This window comes from Cottoperca gobio, unplaced genomic scaffold (genome assembly GCF_900634415.1).
Source record: "Cottoperca gobio unplaced genomic scaffold, fCotGob3.1 fCotGob3_245arrow_ctg1, whole genome shotgun sequence".
In the NCBI taxonomy this organism is placed as follows: Eukaryota; Metazoa; Chordata; class Actinopteri; order Perciformes; family Bovichtidae; genus Cottoperca; species Cottoperca gobio.
In genome coordinates this window covers 224363-238802 of record NW_021166869.1, presented here as the reverse complement: position 1 = coordinate 238802, position 14440 = coordinate 224363, and the positions used below count along the sequence as shown (strand labels likewise).

General features: G+C 42.2%; 1 protein-coding gene across 7 annotated transcripts in view; it reads right to left on the bottom strand.

Annotated features, from left to right (window-relative positions):
• The window catches only part of ppp2r5eb (protein phosphatase 2, regulatory subunit B', epsilon isoform b), a 42097-nt gene that overhangs the window by 14613 nt on the left and 13044 nt on the right, over positions 1–14440 (bottom strand). The window contains exon 1 of one of the 7 annotated variants that reach the window (XM_029426850.1): positions 9048–9201. The exons of the other annotated variants lie outside the window; for them this stretch is intronic. The gene's annotated coding sequence lies outside the window, so the exon portion shown is untranslated. Of the gene's footprint in view, positions 1–9047; positions 9202–14440 lie in introns of those variants that run through there. 7 annotated transcript variants of the gene reach the window in all.

Below are 14440 nucleotides of genomic sequence, written 5' to 3'. Positions count from 1 at the left end.
GGCCGAGTCCAACCAGGCCAGTCACAAACAAACCCAAACGCCCTGATTGACTGGCAGGAGTGCTGCGCTCTCCCACTCTTTAATCCCTGCGCCACAAACTTGACGTAAGACCCGAGAGCTCGACGCTTGCTGTACACAGGCCTGTATCAGAGCAAATGCATTTAACTCTAGTGACTTTGAGCAAATGTTTTAATTTCACACAGATATTAAATGATACGCAACCAGGATGGAAAATAATCTAAACTCTGTGGAGGATGGTACCTCGCTGTTAACCTGCCAACAAGATCAAACGAGTTCCTCTTCGCCCTGCATGTGATTTGATCACTCGGTGCTCCACATACATAAAAAGAGTGCTGACCAGAATATTGAGGTGGCTGCAAAGTCTACGTGTCCTTGAGCGAGATCCTCAGTCCTTCTCGGCCTGTTTTAAGTTACCCTGGATAAGAGCATCAGACATTCTGCAAAAGCAAGCGTAATAATCTGCTGTGATCAATATTTCTATATTAACAATATGATAGAGTACATATAATGTGAAACGGGTCTGAACTCATAGATGTTTATGCGTTTCATCTTCTTTCAGATCGTTGCTTTGGTTGTAACTTCACAGTTTTGGTTCACTCTCAGCTTGGTCATAGCATTGTTTACAGCAGACGCAGGCAGCTGCTACCTGCTCCGCACCAAGCAGCAGACAGACACAGCTAAGAGGCTGGCTGGGGAAGAAAGTGAAGCATCTCGTGAGAGTGAGACAGGATGAATATGGTAGCAAACTTTGAAAGATATTTCGAGCCGGTGGAGAACCTGCATCAGTCGGGGTCTGTGTGCTGTTCGGATGGCTCCAATCAAAGTTAAAGGTTTTGGAAAAAACGTCTTGAAGATTTGACTATTTAAAGAGAAAGTAAGAGTGTCCTGTCCTGCAAAACCGTGGCAGATCAAGTTCATCTAAAGGTTAATATAATGTAAATCTAATAATGTAAAATGTACACGTCGCAGTTGCAACGCATGCTATACAAAGATGTGTTGCACCTACTCGACTGCAAGTATGAAAATCTGCAGGGCGGTGCAAAGTATTCACAGAGGACTAGATAAGGCGGGCGCTGGAAGAGCATCTGAAATAATGCATCTATATAGTCCCTCTCATTGTAGTGCAGTGAATATGTGCATGTTTGTTGTTGTGTGTTGTCTACAGCGTGTGTGTGCAGGTCCTTGTGAGTAAGTACAGTAGTGTGCAGTACGCTGTAGTTCATTACATTAATTACTGGCTGCAGGATTCATGGTCGGCTAGTGTTACGGAGCCGGGGGCCTCTGGATCCTGCAGCTCTGCCACTATAGGAGCATGTGAACGGCCTTAAAGGAAGCTATTAATAGACAGATAATCACACAGGACACAGTAATCCCTCTACAGAGACACAGAGAGAGCAGAGCGAATGGGCTTGGAGCAGTGTGAGAGAGAATGAATGTGGGAGAGGAAAGTGTGCATGAAAGTGTGTGTGACTGTATTTAAGCATGCGAGAGAATGAGTGTGTGTCTGTAGCCTAGAATAACCCAGAAACTACCTTTCATACACATCAGCAAGGAACTGGAGTGGAAGTGCTACCACAAACACACACACACACGCGTTTATTTGAGAGCGGGGTATGACATGTAACACAGGTACCCCGGGCCAGGGATCGAACATGGACATTGCAGTTATGGAAGCATGCACCCATCAGTATATTGTTCTGTTGGGGGTGTGTCAAAATAGTGACCACAAAAACCGCCTACAAAGTTATAAGCAACCAACAAATATTGTCGTTATTGAGTGTCTATAAAAGACACACAAGTTAAACCTTCAAGAAAAACATTTAACGTACATTTCTGAGCGGGGTTCTTTTGGGATGTTTACGAAGAACGAGGCATGAAAAGCAGAATAGGAATAAATATACCAGCAGCAAGCAACGTGCTGACAAGTTGTCCAGGCAAACTCACAAAAACTGTGTGCGTCACTGCAAAAGGTCAGAAAAGTCAATCAAATGCCTCCGAAGTGAACGGACAAAACCACGGGAGGAATGAACAAAAAGCTCAACGACGTAATATTATGATCAAAGCTTTCTTTAGGCTACAGAAGACGTGAAACTCACGACTCATGTTCACAAATTTGCGCGCGTTTCAGTCGCAATAACTTCGGATTACACACTGACCAGACCAATTTATCATAAGACCTAAACTAAAGCGCTTTCATGTTTAAAAGTACCCATATCATTGGAGGCATTTACTTTTAACATCCATCTTTATCCCCAAATCCATTTAGCGGGTACAAATGTGATCTTTTTTAATCCAGCAGCGACTGTGGGCAGCGGATTGAATCAGGATTGTAATGAGTGTTTGGCAGTTGCTTGATCTACTCCGTCGGCCTCTCTGTGCATAAACCAACCGTGTTCAGGATTACGTATGGAGCTAACAGCTAGTAGAAGTCAGTGTGGCCATCGACGTGCAGGGTTCACCAGAAACTGCGTCAGGTGGACCAGAAGAGAGTCGTCTGCCACATTACTGCACATGTCCGCAGCTCAAAATGGCAGCAAAAAGGTAACTTGATAATATTTAGGTTGATATTAATGATCGTTGGGTTGCAGTTGATTTGGATGATAAAGGTTAGTTTGAGGATCTGTGAAATTAAAATCGGTTGTTCCTGCTAAAAAAAAGGGAAATTGTGCCTCGTTTCAGACAGTTATATCGTTGCATCTCATACTCAACGCTTCTGATGTTGGTTTCATGAATGGGTATTTCACCCGCTACAGAAGCAACCAGCCAATCAGAGATTTGAAGGATTAGAAATGGGGAATTCCTTTACCTGTAATAGAGCTCGAAAAATGGCGTTGATTAGATCGACATAGGCTGCCATGTCATGCTTTTGTTTCTTGCTGTGTCATGGCACATTGCAATAATGAAAGAATATTATATTTACACACTAAAAGATTTGCCAAACTATAAATATCACAACATTTCATTGGGCAACAGGATTGGACCTTCTAGTCTGTTGCATGTCAGCTGACAACATTTAGTCCTTTTCTATAAGAGAACTTGAAGAAGTGCAGATTTTGTAGGGCCTTGTGTTCTGGGAAATGATTGTTGACTCCGGGTCAGAGAACTAAAAAAGCCTCCCATTTCCTAAAAAACAAACTGGTCTAATATCAGCACGACTATTCTGAGATGCTTTACGAGTGCAGCCCCGGCCTGTGGAAACACTGATGCTCTGCTCTGGCTTCAGCCTCAGCCTGGTTTTCTCCTTCCTGCCTGTTCTGTTCTGTTCCGTCTCTCAGCTTTGGAGGAGACTCTCATCTGGGCTCCCTTGGCAGAGGAAGAGAGAAGTCGCTGCTTCTTAATTAATGGTGGAAAAAAGCTTAACGACTCACAGCACGAGAGAGAGAGAGAGAGAGAGAGAGAGAGAGAGAGAGAGAGAGAGAGCAGTCGGATGGTTCACCGCAGGAATTCCTTTAAGTTAGGCTAATTACATAACAGCGTCAATCTATTGAACGCAGGGTCAGGATTTAGCAGCTTGCATATGTATTCATCCTTGTTTTTAAGAAAGATTTGTATGTTTTTTATAGGCTTAACATGATTTAAACTCAAAGCAGCCAGTGATTATTTTAGTAGCCAAACATGATCGGGCAGTGTTTATAGAGTACGAGGAGATCACATGGTCGGTCCAGTCGTCAAAAGTAAGTGCAGACCTGCTGCAAAACACACAAATGCAACACTGAAAACAAAATGTGTCACTTTGAACAGATTACAATAACATCCTACGTTTGTCAATGTCGATGGTGTATAAATACATGGTAGTGCAATGCTTCTTAAAGTAAATGAAAATGAACAAACAGCTTTAGAAAAACAAGTTTGAAACACGAGACCGAGAGCAAGAGTTAGCGTGGAACCTCCTACTGAACCAAACTCTTCACTCTTACTGCGGCAAGAAGAAACACATGCAACACACAGAGACAAGATCTCAGGATAGCTTTTGGGGTTCTCTATAAGACACTACAGAGTAATCTGACAAAATGAATTTAAATCTCACACACAGTGACTCAGCTAGACACTGTGGCAGACCCTCCAATGCTTCATCACTCCACGTAGCTCGTAGGCTGCGGTGCATTTAGCCAAATGCATGGAAAATCTGGTCATGCCGATATAAGTTATTAATAACTTTCAGAAACATTGCATGCAATAGTTTCTCTCTTCCCCCCTGCTCTCAATACCTCTCAAATACACCCCCGCAATAATTGCCGTGTGTAAATATCATAAGTGAGTAGTGTTCTCGGTCTTGAGTGTAACAACACAGATGTGTACAAACAATGCATCTCGCAGAATATACAGAAGAAATAGTTCAATCCAATAAAATGACCAATAAAGTTACATTTATTCGCTCTTGTCCAAAGCGACTTACGATAAATGCATTCGAACCACGTAGGAGAAAAAGCTTGAGATGACATCAAACATTGGGAGTGTTTCCCTCTTTAACACATAACTAAAAACATCTCCAAAAATCATACTTATTATTCAGATTTACTTTAGTTTCTAGAAGTAGGCTCTGCTTTTTGTGAGAGGTAAAAAGCTAAAAAAGGGGTCACAAATCCACTGTGTTGAAACATAAAAGGTACGTTTAGATTCCAGTTGTTAAAATGATATCTTGGATGGATTTAATTGCTTATATTTTACAAATAGTATGATGCAAGTCAGGTAATGGTTCCCCCCTGACATTTACTGCTGTGCTTCACTATTCTTAGGTCATACCGTTCTACACACTCTGCGCTGCAGAGAGTCAAGTCTAGGAAAGTGTAAGATGACCAGGCGACGCTCTCTTTAAGAACAGTCCACACACACACACACACACACACACACACACACACACACACACACACACACACACACACAGTAAAGAGGAAAGCCCCTTGTCTATAAAAGCAGTGACTGCGTGAGTGGGCTTGAGTTACGGCAGGAGAGAGTCCAACAGATGGACTCAGCAGGTGACTTGACCTCTCTGCCTGAAGGTCAAATTGTAGGTATTATGTATGTACACACTCACAGGGCTCAGCAATCGTAAAAAAAGAAGGTTTAAACAGTCGAGGTGGAGGTGCACTGGAGATTAGTAAAACAATCAGGGATACATGCAGGGCTATTGATGGAGGAATGTCAAGGCGCTGTGGGTGTGACCTTTGCTCTCCTCACCGCTGGTGGCTTCTAATTAACCTTAATCACCCGGAGAAAGTTGCTGCTTTTCAGACGCACCCTGCTTCAGCTGCCCAAAACAACCAAGCAGCCTTCTATTGTTGCTCACTGTCAGGGATTAAAGACGCCTGTATCAACAGTACGAGGAAATGATTTAAATGCAGAATTGTTGGTAGATTAAACATTATATAATGTTCGTCAATAGGACGAGCTAAAACTTAAGCTGTTCTTTCCAGAATCCCCCCCCCCCCCCCAACAGTCTGTGAGTAGGTGCACGTGTACTCTGCCACAAGCTAAAAGGCTAAAACAGACAACACACTGAAGGTTCCTGGAACCAGATACTTTCATATCTGACAAATCTTTTGTCCCTCTTCTCTCTTTTTATACCACACACAGATATCCCCAGTTTATACCGAGTGGAGCCAAAAGGATTCTCCTATTAACATGTTCTTTGCACGCTGGTGTCTGCGCACAACCAAAGACTGTAACATACATTAACAACATCTCTGCTAAAGGATCTCAGCAGAGATTTAGTAATTATAAATGCAGAAAGCTCAAATTCGATCAGATGTTATCAAACCTACAAGCACTATTTAATCTGATTAACTAGCTAAATATGTTTCCAGTGAGACTAGATTCAAATGTAAAACTGCCAACATAATGCACATTAGAATGAATGAAACCAGCTCTTTATACCTTGTGAATAAAAATGTAATGACTGTTTAAAAAAAATAAAAAATCTGGCACTTTTTTGGGAGTTTTATGGAACAAACTCAAACTGAAAAGTCAAAACAGAAACTGTGCGTCATGTTTCCCGTCGGGGAGAACTGTTTCCAAGCAGTCACTGCTGTCGCTACTGAGGCTGGGGTTAAACATTACATAAAGGATTACAGTGAGAAGAGATGATAAAACGCTCACTGTCATAACATCTGTTGTTTAGTCTTTAAAAAAAAAAAAAGCAGAAAGACAGACGTGACCCAGCATCATGGCCGTCATCAGCTGTCGATGTAAACCTCCACAGGAAGCTGGCACACGACCAACTGGTCAACTATCATGACACTGTGTTGACATCCACATGCATGTACACATGTGAGCACCAGACACACAGCATAATACAAAGGTCAATGTGAATAATGCTGCAAGTGTGGAGGCATCGTCTGCCGTTAGATTAACCTCTGACAAATTCAGGCTTTATTGTGGGAAATACTTTCGTGTTGTCGTCGTCGTCGTCTGGTGCAAAGAGAGAACACACAATAAACAAAGACGAATGCTGACAGATGTGGAAGGAGAGCACCAGTTGCAGTCACTTTAAAAAGGATGTAAACATGTGGACTGGAGGAGATAAATCAATAAGAGGGAGTGGACTGCGCCAGTCGGAGCGAAACAGCTGCAAGCATGGCAACCGAGTCAAACACATGCTGACCTGGATTCACAATCTACCAAACCTGGTGCAAGTCGTGTAGCACGAAGTTAGTTGGCTGCAGTTACATTTATCTTTTTCATATTGTTATCATTTACCAAAACATCAAATGCCAGAAAACAAGTTCCCAGAGCCTAAACTGTCAAGACATTCAGTTTACTGTGATATAAATGAGAGAAAAGCAGCACATGTGGGACAATTTAAACTGTTAAATGACTTAAAATGAGAGTTTGCAACTGCTGATGCCATTGTGCCCACACGGGACAAAGGTGTTGAATGATAAAAACATGCTGTAGCTTAACAGTAGCACAAGTAGAGAGGAGTCAGAAAGTCAGAACAATGCCTCAGTAATGGCAGTAACACACCAATATCCATCTCAAGTTTGCCAACATTAGCTACTGGTCAACCACACAAACAGTAGTACAATCCTACACATGCACGTACTGGGCATGCATGTGCTGGCCCAGGACTGGTAGTAGGGCAGGATTTGTGTAATGGAAGACCTCCAACATGTGAATATATGTTCATGACCCAAATACAATCTACCCGTGTCCCTATCTCCATGTTCTCAGGTCTCATATAAGTGTTCCTGCAGGCGCCAGGCTGCTGTCAATCATTAACTCATGCAGTCATCTTGGGTAAACTTTGCTCCCGGCTACTGTAGCCAACACGGCAGATGGCAGCGCTATGGAGGCCCTAATCACTTTCGCTCCTGTGTTTAGGTAACAAGGTGTCGCAGGTACTAAATGTCTGAATTGCATCTCACTGAGACAAACTATGAGACTCCTGCAAGCTCCTAATGAGATCAAACACTGCAGGAAGCATCATCAGTGCTTCATCGATGGCGTGCAATGTAATAACTTTCTCTTCAAACTGAATGAAATGTGTGGTGAGCTTTGTCTTTATTTTCCTTTTGAGCTACACATGAAAACAAGGCTCTCTCTCTCTCTCTTTCCCACCTCTGGACTACCTCTACTGTTCCATCTGTTCAAAAAAGGTGAAGAACTTTATATTTATTACAACAACAAAGGCCTTCTTAATATATTTTCAACTGAAATGATGGGGCAAAAAAGTTCATATTTCTCATTCTGTTCAAAAAGGGATTCAAAACTACATCTGAAATTAATGAAAACGAATAAGGAAGGAATCTCTTAAAGAGTACGAAAAGCAAAGAATCTGAATAAAAGCGATTTTAAAATAACCTTCAATCACTGTAGGTCTAAAGATACAGACCTCTTGAAGCTTTAAGGATTAAACATTGAATTTAATAATTCTTCTTACATTCTATTCAATATATATATATATATATATATATATATATATATTCATATTCATATTTAATCCATGTGGCAGGGTAGTGTTGTTTGGCACTGGCTGGACATACCATCACATAAGTGAAAGTTCACAGGTTTAAATCCCTGACAGCTGATGCGTCTCGTCAAAAGTTTCCTTGAGATTCTGTTTCGAAAGCATCAGCTCAAAGTGTGAAACGTAAAAGCTGCTCTGAGGCAGCAGGAGCAGCAGCAGCAGCAGCAGCAGTGATCATATGGGACATCAAACTCAACACAACACAGGAGGCCCCCGTCCTTCAGCTCAGCTCTCCCAACCCTTTAGAGAGGCAGTGTGCCTGTTAGTGTCTCCATCAGTACTAATCTTCACACGGTGTTTTGGATTAGAGTTGGTTTTGTTTAGATTTTATCGATGAGGGCTGAGCCTCAACACCTACGGTTATATTATTGGTACTAACATTTACATAACTGTTGATTTATTCCTAAATTAAATCTGAATTTTGCAGATTACAGTCCGTTCATTTATGCAACTTTCTTACGACCGTTTGTGTTCAGATAACATTTTAATTTGACGATTTGTTTTGTTTAATGAAAAGAAGGATTTTGTAGATGGAAAGTAACAAAAAGTATTGTTTTAACTGTTAGTACCAAGCGACAGAAGCAACAATCCTGATAATGGCGGGCTGCTGTTTTACGATTTTGCTTGATAATTGATTCAAACCTTAAGCTGTGGGTAAATATGACAGGCAAGTTTCTATACTTAATTAATAAACAATCTGTCCGTGGTAACACTGTACTCGTGTATTGACACATGCATAACAGCAAAGAAGATGGACGCTCAGCAGCAAACTTGCAGAGCGTCAATACAAACAAACACGTTCCTCCATATGGAATATTAAATATGCTCATTACACCTGTGGACTTTCCATTCTCCTCTCAACCAGTAAAAACACTCATCTTCTGTTACCATTCTCACACTCTCACACTCACACACACACACACACACACACACACACACACACACACACACACACACACACACACACTTTTGACAGTAGAGGCTAACTTTACCACTCAATGTTGCTGTGCTAGCTGGGGAGCACCCCCCACCATATACATTCATGAACACCGTCACTCACTTAATCAGGTTTCCTCTCCCTGTCAGGCACCAACAGTAGAAAACGACAGTCATGAACGATGTGAGCTGATTTGAGCCAAACATGTGGACAGCAGAAGTTCAGTGGACCCACGCTCCTTCTTGTGGCTTGTTTGTAACGAGTGGGGCTGGAAAAGTGTAAAGAGACACCTCGTGGATCAAGTTTCTCCTGAGGGGAGGACGTGGAGGGGGGGGGGGCGAAGACGAGGCAGCGTGTCGGTGGGATTCATTGGCCGAACAGAGGCCAGAAGAAGCCGCAGAGAGAGACACGGGGCGGGCTCGCTGTGCAGCATTGTACAACTCAGTCTCGCTTTCTTTCTATTTTCTGCCCCTTGCTTTTTTTAAAGCCTGCTGCCCAGAGAGGTCAGAAACAGATCAGTCGTCCTACACGGCGTGGACATCAGTTTGCAGACAACACGCTCAGCCACATGAGGATTTGGCCCACTCTAGCCCGGGTTGCTGCTGAAAACACATATGCGCTCTTAACAGGCTGTGTTTTGTCGTGTTTTTCCTTTCAATGAAGTTTTGAAACAAATCTCCAATAAAAATGTGGCTGGTGAAAAGTAATTGTAATTTCCCATCAAGGCAAGGGTCACGTGACCGACACAAGTATCTGAGCACCTCTGCTGCATGTTCACAGCTATTGGCTGCCAGCTGTTATTACAATTAGCTTGCTATAACCTTTTATTTACTTTGTTCCCATCGTAGCCATTGTTTCTACGTTTAAATATTTCAGCACTGACTATTCAAATCCCAGTGATGAGGAAGTGCTTCATCAAAGATATGGGTGAGAGAATAAAGACGCAGTTCAGGTTCAGAGTTTCTCCAATGTGTTACAGACACATCTAGGATTTAAACGGACACAATGAGGGGTTCTTTTTGCATGATTGGTTGCTTCTGGTGATATCTTACTATCATGATAGGCAAGGGACTGAACGAAGGATGGGACGGACGGATTCCCAAACGGAGGAGGAGTTGAGTTTGTTTGCCTGACAGGAACCATCTCCTTCCTGTCCTCTTCCTCCTCCACTAAACATTAAATGACTCTTAATCCTCCCTCCAGGTTTCCCGCCAGCCTCTTCACCTCTTTCTCTCTTCTGTTGGCATTCCTTACTCCACCCTTCAGCGAATATCTCCGTGGCAACACTTAAAGAAGCTTAAACTATGTAGTAACTGTGACATGTATGTAAATGAGATTATATCATTCCTACTGTATATTTACGATATCACTGCAGACCCTTTTCGTACCGTGGTACATGAAAGGTGGATTCATCCAGGCCATGAGATGTACGTTTGTTGCCATGCCAACTCTGGTTGTAACCCGGGAGCTTGCTGGCAATGTTTCCTGCTCTTCTCTTATGAATGTTGATTAACTTGCAGAACATCTTTCACCCTGAGCATGCTCCAACTCAAAACACATAAAAACAAACAAGAACAGATAATGCTTCCAATTATCCTTTTTCAGGAATTCAGAAGAGTCTTTGTTGTTATTGCTTTATATTCACAAAGTTGTATTCAGTCCCACTTGGGAGCTGTGTAGTACAACCTGAGCCTGGTGCTGGGAGATTAAGGGCCTAGCTCAAGGCCAGTTTGTCAGTAGTTGTTGAGGGAGGTGAGAACCACTTTAAAAATCACAGCAGAGGTCCAACAGTGTGCATCTTTGTCCTGAACCATTGGGTACTTTGTTCGGAAATCATTTTTGGTTACGGACACCCAGTGAACCTAAATCAACCTAAATTATCATGTGTTGAATATAATTACATTTAGGCAGCTGTCGTGGGATAAACTTTAGTTGCTAAGTCAGCCTTTGGATGTATAACTCGTGTGCTGTAACGTGTGCCGTTGGTATGGCCGACGTAAATGAGAAAAAGGGGGGCTGGAAGAGCCTCAAATATCAATAACCTCTCTCGTTCAGGAGCGTTGTGGTTTCCCTGTGACACACAGCGACTGTATACTGGACGATGAAAGAGCGATGGCAACCAAAGTTGTCCAAACATGCAAAACCATTATCATAAACTAAATGAGGCTATTATAGGGCTTTAAAAGAGCTTGCTATTATGTGGCTTCATGTGTACATTTGGGTTAGTATTCTTTGTCCTGTATAAACAAGCTAGTGAAAACAAACCACCTCCCTGAATGACATGTCGTCCTTTTTGCCCTGGGATCCCCTTGAGGAAACTGCGCCCTCCTGGTCTTCCTCTAAACGTCTAAGCGTGAGCTCCACTGCCAACGATGGGATTTATGTAATCCAGCGCGCTTTACCAAGATTCTGTTTGCCTTTTTGTGACTGAAGTCTGACCTGTGACGGTGACTAAGAAGAAGGAGGATGAGGGAATTTGTTTTAATTTGTGCATATTGATGATGTGCTTTCGCTGTCTGCTAAACCGACAGTGCCGAGTACAGCTGTCCAGATATACGCCCACCTCTACTGCTGCTGTGTACACGTGTACCTCAAGGCGGGATGCAAACGCCGAGAGATTATGGAAATCAGGAAGAAACACAGTAAAGCAGCTTCCACTATTAGAAAGAAATTTAAAAAATGGAAATATGCATGCAGGAGAGCAGGTTTGTTTTTGCTGAATTATGGCCTGAAAGTACACAAGAGGAATCGCATCTCCACTGCCACGCTAAGTGATAACATCCTCGACAAGTATTAAGGAATGAATAGAAAACAGGAAATCCTTTTTCAAAAACAGCGGAAGTTATGCCTTTTAAAGTGTCCTGGAAATAAAACATACCTGTTGTATCTTACTGGAAAATCATTCAGCAATATATACACAGCAGAGAACAGGAATGTCACACTCAAAAGGAATGGGCCACGTGTCTGGAGATTATTTACAGGAAAAATAGAAGCCAAGAAACTTTCGTGTAAAATTGCAGCCTTGAGGTAACAAATAAAAATAGAAGAAATCGTAGAAACAATCTTAAAAAAACAGTAAAATATTGAAAAATAGAAATATATACATCCCTGATCTCTTTCTCTGAACGTTGGTGTAAAACATCCCCAAATGGGTCGAGCCTGGGGGAGACCTGAGAGACTGGCTGCACTACACACGTCTCCCTGCCAGTTATATAAAGCTGAGAGATTAGAGGTGGAATCGCGCTGTAAGGAGGCAGTGTTTGTGTGGTGTATGTAAAGGCCACACATGTTTTATGATCATCCGAGGTTGGCTTCCACAACGGTTGATTTCATTTACTAATTTAATTCAACCGGTTGGTGATTCAACAGGGGGCTTTTGGCCTTCGTCACAGAGAGTGTACTGTTTATCTAGTGCCTTAAAGTTCACAACAGACAAGTGGGAGAGGCAAACTTAATCCTTGTTCTTCCACTTGGTTTACGCAGACATATATGGGAGTGGAGGGAGCCTCAAAGGTTAGAGTGGTTGTCTTGTGACCACATGGAAGGTATCCTGATCCAAATCCTGGGAAATAAATGAGACACTCCAGCTCCTTTACAAACGACCGGCTGAGCAGAACAAGTCAAATTCTTTATATACACAAGCTCTCACTTTGCCTGCATCTGGCCTAAAATAGGTTTTGATTTACTACCTACAAGAAAAAAATGATTCCTATTCACTTTTGTGAATCCTTGTTCCATGCTTACATCTCAAAATCTGCATGCTGAATCTGTTTCTGCTCACTTATGACCATCCGACAGCTTCAAACTCCTCATAATCCCACACTCCTTCACTGCAGCCACTGTTGATCCGAGTTTAAAAAGGAATAGTTTAGCAATTTGGGGAACTTAACTTATTCACTTTCTTTCTCACTAGAAGCAAACTTTCAAACGATAGCCAGCCACAATAAAGTGGTGACAACAAAAATAGCTCTGCTTCTCAATCATAGTCTGGGAAGCGAGCTGCAGACTTCACCAAACACGATCATGCAGATTAATACGAGCACAAGATCTCCTTTGAAATAATGGAAAAACCTTCATATCTGCTCTGCACACACGCCAGCAGCCACACTGCCTGCCCATACCGAGGCTTTGCACCACGCTCAAACAGAACTACACATCACTGAAGCCGCGACTGAAGAAACGTGATCGTCAGCATTGAGTTGTGCTTCCTCCTGTACTCTCTGCAGGACAGAAGCAGCAGACAGGGAATAACACCAGACGGGGAATAACACCAAGCAATAAAGCGTTTCTAATTCAGGACAGTCCGACTGTGCGGGGGTTGAAAAGCAAGAGTTCCAGTGGAGCTGCTCGGCGGTCAGGAGCAGCAGACTGTGATTGTACTGAGGCGGTGAGAAATGTGTGGAGCTGTGCGAATGTGAAGTGAACGTGTGAAAGTGAAGCAGGGAGGTGCTGAAGAAGGCCGACCATGTGTCGGCTCAGTCGAAGTTAAATACAGTAAGACTATAAAAGACAAACTAAAATAAACTATGACAAGAACTGAGAGTACATTCTGTCTGTTTTACACATATGGCACCTCGTTGCCGGCAAACTCACTGGACAAATACACAACTACGTCGGGACTGCGTGTTCGGATTTCGTTTCCACAATTAGCAGTCATTTAAATTGCAGAGAATTCATCTCTTCAATCCCAACAAAATCCCAGCTTTTGAAGGCTGTCACTTCTTCGAATAAACGTATAAATAAATCTAGAATCACAAGGTAATAAGTCTGGTTCCAGACCTCTGACTCACCGGTCACATCTACTATTTGTCTGATTGTCAGGATAAATAACAGGACTTCACATTTGTTGTCGAGGTACTTGCAGGGTTAGGCATCAAACAACCTTTACGTTTCTAAAATGCTTCCTCACATGATCTCAAATGGTTTGGTGTCATGATTTATCTGCTCACAGCTCACTAGTTTCCTCCATTTTGCGCCAACAACAGTTGTCCAATTTAGTGAGAAGGCAACAGGGCAGCCACAGATCAGAGTGAGAGTGCACTTTATGAATGTCCCCCAGCTGGAGTACAAAGCACAGCCTGTTGCGCTTATAAACTGTGAATTTTGAATTGAGACAGATCACCACAGATTAAATCTTTCATTTGTTCTCACATTCGAACGGTAGGCAGAATTTGAAATAAAAAAAGCAACAGCCCTTATATGCAGCATTTGACTAACATAATGTCAATGGTAGATGATAAAGACTCATCTGATAGTGTGAGAGAAAAGAGAAAATGTGTCATGGACTAAAAGTGGATCTTCATTTTGTTTTACGAGAAAATTAGGGAAATCATAAATTCTGTGCAAAGCTCGCCAAAGGTGTAAAGAAGTAATTACTGGTGTGCATTTTGTTTGTAGTATGCAATTCAAATAAAATGTCACAATGCGGTTTTTACAAAACAGAGACCTTAATGCTCTAATTAGCAAAAAACAAACAAATAAAAACCATTGCTTCATAATGGTATTTACAGTTTCTA